Source organism: Harpia harpyja, chromosome 3, assembly GCF_026419915.1.
Source record: "Harpia harpyja isolate bHarHar1 chromosome 3, bHarHar1 primary haplotype, whole genome shotgun sequence".
NCBI classification, from domain to species: Eukaryota; Metazoa; Chordata; class Aves; order Accipitriformes; family Accipitridae; genus Harpia; species Harpia harpyja.
In genome coordinates this window covers 25,926,809-25,936,833 of record NC_068942.1, presented here as the reverse complement: position 1 = coordinate 25,936,833, position 10,025 = coordinate 25,926,809, and the positions used below count along the sequence as shown (strand labels likewise).

At 39.9% G+C, this 10,025-nt stretch overlaps 1 long non-coding RNA gene across 2 annotated transcripts; it reads left to right on the top strand.

Annotated features, from left to right (window-relative positions):
- The first annotated feature begins 765 nt into the window (after positions 1 to 765).
- LOC128139404 (uncharacterized) lies at positions 766 to 4,700 on the top strand. Of its 2 annotated transcripts, none has more exons than XR_008234370.1 (3): positions 766 to 880; positions 1,083 to 1,300; positions 2,603 to 4,700. It is a non-coding gene; the product is annotated as an uncharacterized LOC128139404 (long non-coding RNA). The 2 variants fall into 2 exon arrangements; XR_008234371.1 differs by having other exon boundaries at positions 1,921 to 4,700.
- The last annotated feature ends 5,325 nt before the right edge of the window (positions 4,701 to 10,025 follow it).

Below are 10,025 nucleotides of genomic sequence, written 5' to 3'. Positions count from 1 at the left end.
TAGAACAGATGTCAAAAGTAGAGCACTTGGTCAAAGCTACAGATACGCAGCTTCTTTTCCCACAGGGCCGAAATGCAAGGGTGTATGCTGCTCCTTGATAAAAGGAATCTGAGCTTCAGGCCTTTTCAAATGCATATAAGTGTCTCTCGGCTTTATGAACTATGATGTAAACAGAGAAATCAGGAAAAAAAGATTAAGTAGCAGGAGATCCGAGAGTACAATCTAATATTCTCTGCATAATTGTGGTATAACTATGATTTCCTTTGAAGTTATATGGTCCGTTTGCCAGCTATGTAAACACAGATTCGATTCATACTGCTCACTGTTAATCCTGCATCAAACAGACATGCCAAAACTATCACAAATTTAACACTGGGAACTTTTTAACACTGCAATCATTAAATCTCTGCAGAAGGCAAAATATTCAGTGCAAGGAGGAAGTAAGTGTGGATCTCTCAGAAAATCTATAGGAATTTGGCAAATACATGACAAAGTATTTTCCTTATTATCAGACACTAAAAATGCATCTTTAACCAACTTTTCCATAAATCCTTCATCTGTATTAATTTTGTCTATTATTGCTCAGAGTATTTACTTGTTTTAACAATTACTAAATACAGAATTGGATATCTTCTTTACCAAAGTATCCATTTGTTTACATAGCTTGTGGTTTCCTGTCATAGTTGGGAATTCAGTTCAACCTGGGAGGAGCCTTCCAGTCCCTATAAATTGGACTGGAATTGGGCTGCACTGGCCATAGATGGTAGAGAACCAAGGAGACTTTTCGTAGTAAATAGATAAACACTATTAAGTATTAATTAACTATTCATGATAAGGATATGCAGTCATCTGCAGATCAGTGCACAATTTAGGTTTTACTGTGAGCAGGCAATCACAAAGAAATTGTGCCATGTCATTTTCATGTGGCCTTCTATTTTCACATTTAAATGAAGGGTAAAATAAATCAGGTGTATAAGATTCACCAAAGTTTGTAAACTGACATCCCATGTAATTCCTGTATCACAGGCTTATCTATTGGAATGATACTTTTTTTTTTTTTTCCTTTTTCCTTTCTGGCAAAGAAGGCAGTTTAACTGAGGTGTCCTATGTTGTGGGTGAGTTTGCTAATCACAGAGCTTCTATTGACACAACTGTGCCTCCTGCCAAAGAGTCAGCTCCCAGTCTCCACAACACGGCAGGGCCAGCGGACACAGCCCAAAGCTACAGGATGGCTTTGCCACCGCTCTGCTTACGCTACTGAGCTTAGCAAGATCATGACCTCCACCTCGTTTGGTCTAAGGTGGGTAATTCTCTCCTTGCGAGGTGTGGGGAGTACCTGAATGGCAGGGACCAGAGGGGCTGCGTATTGCAGTGCCCAGGCACGGGTCCTGGGTGCGAGGGAAAAGCCAGGCGAGACAAAAGGCTGTGGAAGGCTGGCTGGTGGCTGCCACTGCTGCGGGAAGGGCTGCGTGAGGACGCAGGGGAGAAACTATGGCCAAGCATGAAGGGGAAGGAGTTCCCAGGAAAAGCCATCCCATGAGGATTTCCTTCCCACCTTCCAAGGAGCGATGAACCCAATTCACCAGATGTCTGCAACTCCAGGCAGTCCCTTTCTCTGCTACTTCCCTTCTTGTGGCTGCAGATTTGCCCTCCATCTTGAACCGACAAAGTTCAATTTTGTTTACGCTGCTGAGAAGGCTTGAGTTGGCTATGAAAAGCCCAATATTTTTTTTCCCCCAACAAAAATACAGTTTCAATGAAGCGGAATTGCTTGGCTTTTTTTCTTCATCTAAAAATCTAACTGTCATAAAACTGAAGTGTCTTAAGAAAACTTTCAAAAAAACTTTTTTAAAGAAAATGATTCTATTGTTGTCATGCTTTTTTCCTTTTTCTTTTTTTCTTTTTTTTTTTTTTTTTAAGAAGTAAGAACTCTTCTTTGGCTTGCCTGAAGCTGTTCAATCGTCTCTACAGACCACAGTCCATCTGACACTGTGTTACATAAACTGCAGACCATGGAGGGAAGAGGCACAAAAAGGGAATACATATTTCTCTGTGATAGTTTTCAGCACATGTTCGCAGTTGTCAGAGTCTTACCTACTTTTTATTCTTGCTTCCCTGGAAAAACCTTTTTGAGAGGTGGGGCATTTGTCAAAGAACAAGAAAGGCAATAACCAGACAGTTAGGTATATCACAGCCAGTCCGTCCAGATTGTATGTAAATTAAGTAGTTACACAGTGAAGTAATAACCTTTTCAAATGACTGATAATAACACTTACAAATTCTTGGAACAGCCCTGCTGGCTGAAGAGAAGTAAATCAAACTGAAAAACAGAAGACGACCAGCATGACAAATAGTGTCCAGTCGATCACATTTCTTTCCTCAGGAAAATACTTCCATTAATGCAAATGGAGGTATAATTTAATATCGAAAACTTCCAGAAGGGTAAAAAGCAAATAAAGGACAAACTGTACCAGGAAAATATGACCGGCTGATTTGACAGCACTACAGAAATAGTCAGATTAAGAAAACATTCCATTTGAGGGACCATTACTTAGAAGTGATCTGATTCATAGCTTGTTTTTGTTTTGTTTTTCTTTCATAGCATTTAGGTCAAAAGGGATCACTGGAAAATCCAGGCCATCCTCCTGTTTGCGAAGAGACTTTACATTTCACCCAAAAGCTTATATGTAAAACCCCTTGCTTTTTTTTGTTGTTGTTTGTTGCATTCCCTGTGTTTGGCTGACACGTATTCAGAATTACATTCAGTCCTGAGCTGAAGAACCAAGAGAGGGTTATTCTGTCATCCCCCTTGGGAGTTCACCTCAATGGTTTGTCACTTTCACCCAAAAATATCTTCACCAATTTTTTTAGTGTGACTTTCACTGATGACATGACATAATTAGGTTTTTTAGTAAGGCACTTACTAAAGCATTTAATACTGGAATCATTTTTTTTAGAAATGGTTTAGAGAATCATGATTAGAGTTATGGATAAACTCTCAGATTCTGATGTTTGTTAGGAAAGGCTTGTTTCTGCCTTCCAAGCGATTTTTTTTCTTTCCAAACAAATCTTCTCAAATATTGTGCAACTCATCCTTCTATTTTCACATGCCGTTCCGAGTCTTAAACTCAGGCTACATTTCAACAGGTTTCAAAAGCCATTTGCAAAATGCAAGTCCAAGGCAATACCTTTGCTCTGTGCTTTATTTGGACAAAAACTTGTGAAAAAGGGGAGGAGGGGAAGAAGTGGAAGGTGAGATGCTATGCCCAAATTGGTAAGCAGTCTCCTGACATCTGAGAGACTTCTTATTGTACTTCATTCAGCTGAGAGACTGGGACTTGGGCATCCTGTAGTTCACACTTGCCTGTTCTAATGATCGGCTTTTATAAAGCAGCTGCCTTGTTTCTGTCTTTTGGAGCCATTTCAGTTTCCAAACATGATTGAACAAGCACTGATGTTGAATCTTGATCTTAGCTCTCCCGCATGGCAGAGAAGTGCACCAGCTGATGTGCACCACCCGTCAGCACCTTGTTTCTCCTTTTTTATAGCAAAAAATAATCTTAGAGTACAGACGTATCATCACACACAATTAAACTGTTTCACCTTAGAGAGATATCCCCATGCCAGAACGTGGTGTTGGAGCATCCCAGCTGTAAGTTAAAATGCAGTAGTTTAAATGGCAGTTGAGATGAGATAGACTCATAAATTTCACCTCACACTTAAGATACGCAAACAAGGCAGCCCTGAAATGACCTTGCAGTCAACTAGGAAGAGGTAACCTCTCAAACTCTCACAACTGGAGCATTTTTTGGTTACATGTCTATGTGCCAGGTTTCATCCTACTACAGAAAATAAAATTTTGTGAAAGCTGAAAGGTTTTATGGGACGGTGAATTTGCTTTCACTTAGACTTACCGTTCAATTGTTTCTCTACTTAATTACATTTTCCTCAAAATCCGTTTATTCATGCAAAATGACTGACAAACAGCATGTGTAAACACAATTTAAAACCTTGTTTTAAAACTTTTCTACTCGATTTCTCACTTTCTAATGAAGGCATACTCTCGGAAATAGCTTGGCCCGTGTGAAACTGTGAACTGCAGGCACTCGATTCAAATTTAGATTGAATAAGAGTTAGTCAGTAACTGATTAATTCTTTGTAGCAGCAAATATTTTTCTCATCCGTTGCTTATTGACAGAACTGCTAGGCGCTATACTGAACAATGAGCGATTTCTTCTCTCTCCCCACCCCTCACCCAGCTACAGCCCAAACCCAAACGTTGGCTCCAAATACTCCCATGCTCTTTCAGGAGGGAAAAAAAAGTAATTTTGCATTGAAAGATCATCGCCAAAGCCGATCCCACTAGCAGTCCGATCTTCTTTCTAAAAGAGGTGTTCTAGCTCATGTCAGAGTTTCCATGTTTTTGCATATTGTGACAGACAGCATGAGGGTTTGGTTTGTGCTCGGTTTACTGTATGCGCACCACATGTTCTGCTTTACTAAAGACACGTTGCTGAACAAGGTAGGAGGTGGCCTTAGCCCGTCTGTCATGTTCTGGGTCAGGCAGAAACATCTGGCGGGAGTGGAGGTTGCCCCTTCGAGGGGAGCAGCCCAGCGTTCGCATGCAGAGCGAAGCCGCGGGCTCAGCAAGCGGAGAGGCGGCAACGTGCGCCAGGGCTGGAAGCCTGCCGGGTGGTGGGAAGGACTGTCCTGGTTTCAGCTGGGATAGAGTTAACTGTCTTCCTAGTAGCTGGTACAGTGCTATGTTTTGAGTTCAGTATGTGAAGAATGTTGATAACACTGATGTTTTCAGTTGTTGCTCAGTAGTGTTTAGACTAATGTCAAGGATTTTTCAGCTTCTCATGCCCAGCCAGTGAGAAAGCTGGAGGGGCACAAGAAGTTGGCACAGGACACAGCCAGGGCACCTGACCCAAACTGGCCAACGGTGTATTCCATACCATGTGACGTCCCATCCAGTTTAGGAATGGGGAAGTGGGGGGGGGCAGGGATTCGCCGCTCAGGGACTGGCTGGGTGTTGGTCAGCGGGTGGTGAGCAATTGCACTGTGCATCATTTGTACATTCCAATCCTTTCATTATTGCTGTTGTCATTTTATTAGTGTTATCATTATCATTATTAGTTTCTTCTTTTCTGTTCTATTAAACCGTTCTTATCTCAACCCACGGGTTTTGCTTCTTTTCCCGATTTTCTCCCCCATCCCACTGAGTGGGGGGGAGTGAGTGAGCGGCTGCGTGGTGTTTAGTTGCTGGCTGGGGTTAAACCACGACAAGGACGCAAGCCAACAGCCAGCCTTTGGAGGTTGCTTGGAAAAAATGACCTCGCGGCTCAGGCGGGACAAGGTGAACGCCGACGCAACTCAGGAAGGCGCTGAAAGTTGCTGGGCTGAGGACAAGTCTGGGGTGAAGGGCTGGTGCTGAATGGCGGAGTACGTACACAGAGGGGAGACTGGGTCTCCAACCTTCTTGCTTGCCCAGAATAGCTGAGTTTTCTCTGATTTGAAAGTTACCAGTTGGAGGGTAGTAGGGCTTTAAAGTCATTTGGGTACGTTGGTCATTATGAAGAAAAAGAGTGGAGGGTCAGCCTTAAAGCTCTGTCAGTCACGTGCATAGTCTGTATTTCATGTAGCCTGCAGTGCATTAAAAGAATTTTTTTTTAAAATAATTTCCTCAGATAGCCCTCACTGAATATAACCTGAAGTAAGAGGGACCAGCGTCAGAGAAAGTTTTCTGAGATAAAGTGCCCATTGTACTTCGACACGCCTAACTAGTTCTAATACTTAATAATACTTTTTTTTTTTTTTTAAACAAATAACCAGAGGGTAGCAGGTCTGAATAAATAAGTCAGAAAAAACCTACCGCTTGTGTTACACTTATGGTCAGATTAGGTGATGGTAATGGTCCTCTTTCAGCTACTGAGTCTGATATCATGGAGCTTTGCAACTATACGAGGTGTGAACTTGTCTGAAACCTCCATTTAAAACATGCAGAACATAAAAAAAGGAAATGGCCTGGAAACGTTTTGTTGCTCTTTGATTTTCCCACAATTCCTTTCCTATTTGTATCTAATGACAGAAGGTATTAAGGACCTGAACAACTTGATCTAACTTTGAAGTTAGCCCTTTATTGAACAGGGCTAGATGAGGAGACCTGCAAAATTCCTGTCCAACCTAAATTATTTTCTGACTCTATCACTCAAATTGTCCTCTCACCCAGTGAATTTACCTTTTTTAACCCAAATTTCATAGAATAATAATTAAAAAACCACCATAGTTTACCCCAAATAATAATGTATCTCTTCAAGGCTGTAGAGTGCTGAGTTGTTTCAAACAATAACAATGATAATTTTTCATTATTAGAATTCCAGTTAATGTCTGTTACCTAAAAGAATCAAAGATGAAAGAAATCTTAAAAGTCTTTATGTTGGTAATATATTTATTGTCACGCTTTGTTGTTTTATTAGTACAAATTCACCACACAATGAAGATGCATGTTCTCATATTGTCATTGCTCAGAATCCAGCTACACATCTGTGCTGTCATGTGCTAATTACAGAAAGAGAAGCCTATGAGATTACCTGAGCTATACTCTTTCAACCAAACAGCTAGAATCTTTTATGTTATTCTGTGCCAAATATTATTTCCAGCATTTGGGAATTAAGGTGGATAATGTGTGTTATATCTCTCATATACCGGAGAAATTTTTTCTGCTGGTTCATTTTCACTTCCTAGATTGCCAAATCTCTCAGCTTGGTTGATTGACAAATCTCTCGGTTTTTCTATGTATCAATAGAAAATATTTTATATAAAATACTGAAGAAAAAACTTTTATTTTCTTCCATATGTGCCAATTTTTCACTGTATATCAAAAAATACACTATAATGTGTGAGGGATAATAATCCAATTAATATGTGCCATTGCACTATTCACTTCACCTATGACACATACCAGGCTCTTCTTTCACTTTTTTTCTGCATCCACTCCATCTTTGCCATAAACAATTTGTAAAACTTTATAAAAAATACTCCAGATTTTTTTTTTTTCAGTTTAACTCCTTTGTCTAAATTTTCAAAGTTTTTTGTCCAGTGATTATCTCTCAACTCTCCTTAAATCTTTCTTCTGCATCTGTATTCGTTCTCCTCATTTCATATTATAACTAAATACACACTAGGGTTACATACAACAGCAACAGTAGTAACAACCCTGTTCAGGGTGATTTCCCTAAGGTTTCCATTCCAAACTGAATTTTGGACTTTCACTACCGTTTAATAAAAGTTTTTTAAGTGTCAAATATATTCTTCTGGAACACGGCCAGGAGAAAATAGTTGTTGGTTCCTTTAAAAAACAGATCCAAGTTACTTTTAACAAGCTGATTTTAAAAGGAAACATTAATTACAGCTCCTTGTAACCCATTTTTGCCACATCCTACCTACAAAGCAACTTGCTAGCTGCACTTCAAATGAAGTCTGTCTGAAAGATTACAGCAAGGTAAAATGTGTGAGATTAAATGGATAACATCGAAGTGAACATTCAAGGCCAAATTAGGAACGGTTGAAAGGCACCAGTTTCATAAAGGTCACTGAGGTTCCAGTAATGAGCTTTACAAAACTGCAGAGATTAATAAATTTTGCCAGACCTCCAGCTAGACTCCCGCTTTCCAAACTACCTACAAAACACCCACACGTTACTGGAGAGCAACACCTCAGAATAATTCCACATGTGTCTCTGGGTAGCAGCTTGGACCTCATAAATCTCCCTTGTTTCAGCTGTTTCAGCACTCCTGCTGAAGACCTTGGCTGATCCAGAGGAACGTGCAAATTTTCTAACCTAAGCACATGACATTTTCAGTGCTGGAATGGTCCCCATTTTGTCCCCCTACCTCTTCCAGTTGATGGCAGGCCTGGTTGGGACACTCTTGTTTCACAGCCCTGTGTCAGGATGAGTACCAAAGCAAACCATGAAAGTCTTGCTTCTTGCACACCGCAGCCTACACGCTGCCCTTGCTCAGCTCCCCATCCCAGCTGGGCCACCGATGGACTCCCCTCTTGGTCCGCTTCAGCGAACAATTTCTATCTTTTAGCATATAAATAATAAGTTGTAATACACAGCTGCAGCTGTAAATTTACCTTACAGTGTGGTAAACGCTTTGTCACAGTAATAATTGTCTTTGATATCCATCATGAATTATCTTTTTTTCCATGAACTGTGTGATGACCCTAAAGACGTTTCATTAGCATGGAAGTTCTCTACATATTTTTAACAAGAACACGTAGGGTTTCCTTCAAATTGTTTTGTGGCATCAATAATATGTGGAGTTGTAGCCTTGTATGCCCTTTTCTTCTTTATGCTAAGCGCACAGCCAAGTAATCAAAACTCCTATCGAAAGTTCTAGAAGTAATTGCATGTATCACTGTGCTGTTTTGATCAAACATTTGATCGGTGAGCTAGCACTTAAATAATTTGATTACAGTTTCTAGAAATAAGCAATTGAAATAGAAACAATTAAAAAGACCCAACTGAAGACAAAAATCAACATTAACTTCACTGCCTGAACATTTATTTATCTGAACGTATATTGATGGCTGCAAATGCTCATTGCCTTGTGGAATAAACAACACTATCATTCTCACTGCCGTGGTGTAAATTCTCTTTTTGAGGGCTGTTATTCAGGTAGATATAAATGAACTTTGGAACTTAACTAACTAATGAAGCTGAGACTACAATATTAAAGAATATCCTCTATCACTTTCCCTATACCTTTCATGACATACATGGCTCCTGTTCCAATTAGCACATGAGCATATCTTGTGTCTCAATTTACCTTTACTGACTTATTAATCCTAATAAACAGGAGAGGAACAAAGAGAAAAGTGACCTGCCTGAAATCACATAAGAACATTGTAAAAACTGGAAAAGCAAAGCTTTCTCTTCCTCAAGACAAAACCACTCTACGAAAAAAAATTTAAAAAATTAAAAGTTATTCTCATCCTTCATGGTAGAAGTCACTTAGTGCTGGGTAAAGTAAGAAGACGACCACTTCAGTGAGAACTATTTTAAAATAAAAACAAGTTCCTTTAAAATCTTCATTTACTCAACATTTGAGTAGACTAGTATATATGTGTGATAATGGGAATAAAACAAGTTAGGAAAATCAGTGATAATGGATGCATAGCAATATACAGAGAGAAAAATAACTAAATATATCCTAAAGAACTAAACTAGCTCCCTACAAATGCACACACACACACACATGCAGATTTGGTGATGAGCTCTGAATTAGAGATTACTATTCAGGAAAAAGATCTTGGAGTGATAATTCATATTTCTATGAATAGTTTAGTAGCAGCCATGGAAGCAGCCCAAGTAGTAGGAGTTACAGGGAAAGGCACAGAGCGAAAAACAGTTTCATTATGTGACTCTGAGTCCACAGTGCAGCCCTGTCTTGACTACAGGGTACTGTTCTCTTCTCCACATCTCAAAAACCGCTGAGGCAGAATTGAAAAGGATTCAGAGAAAGGAGGCGAGGGTGACAAAGGGTCTGGAAAGCTGCCATGTAAGGAGTGATTCAGTAAGGTAGGTTCTCTTCAGCCAGGAAAAGAGACAGCCGGGGCAAGGACGTGAGAGGGAGCTGTAAAATCTTAGAGGGCACAGAAAGCAGGAACAGAAAACAGTTGTTCCTTTTTTTTCATAATATGGGAACTAAAAGCCATCAAATCAGCTTATCAGCTGTCAAGGTGCAAAATGGACAACAGCAAGTGTCAAGATGATGGAATTTATTTCCTCAAGACAATGTGGATGGCAAAAATTCATGTTGCTTCAAAATGCAAGTACACTGATTCATACACAGAATAAATCCATCAAAGGCAAGCTGGAGGCCATTTAAACCCCAAAGGACAATTTAAGGACTATTAATGACAGAGCTGGTGAATCATAGATGGCTGCGAATTAGCGTATTTTTGGGAAAATGATCTCCTACCCTTTGCTACATATCTATTGCTGTTGGTGATGG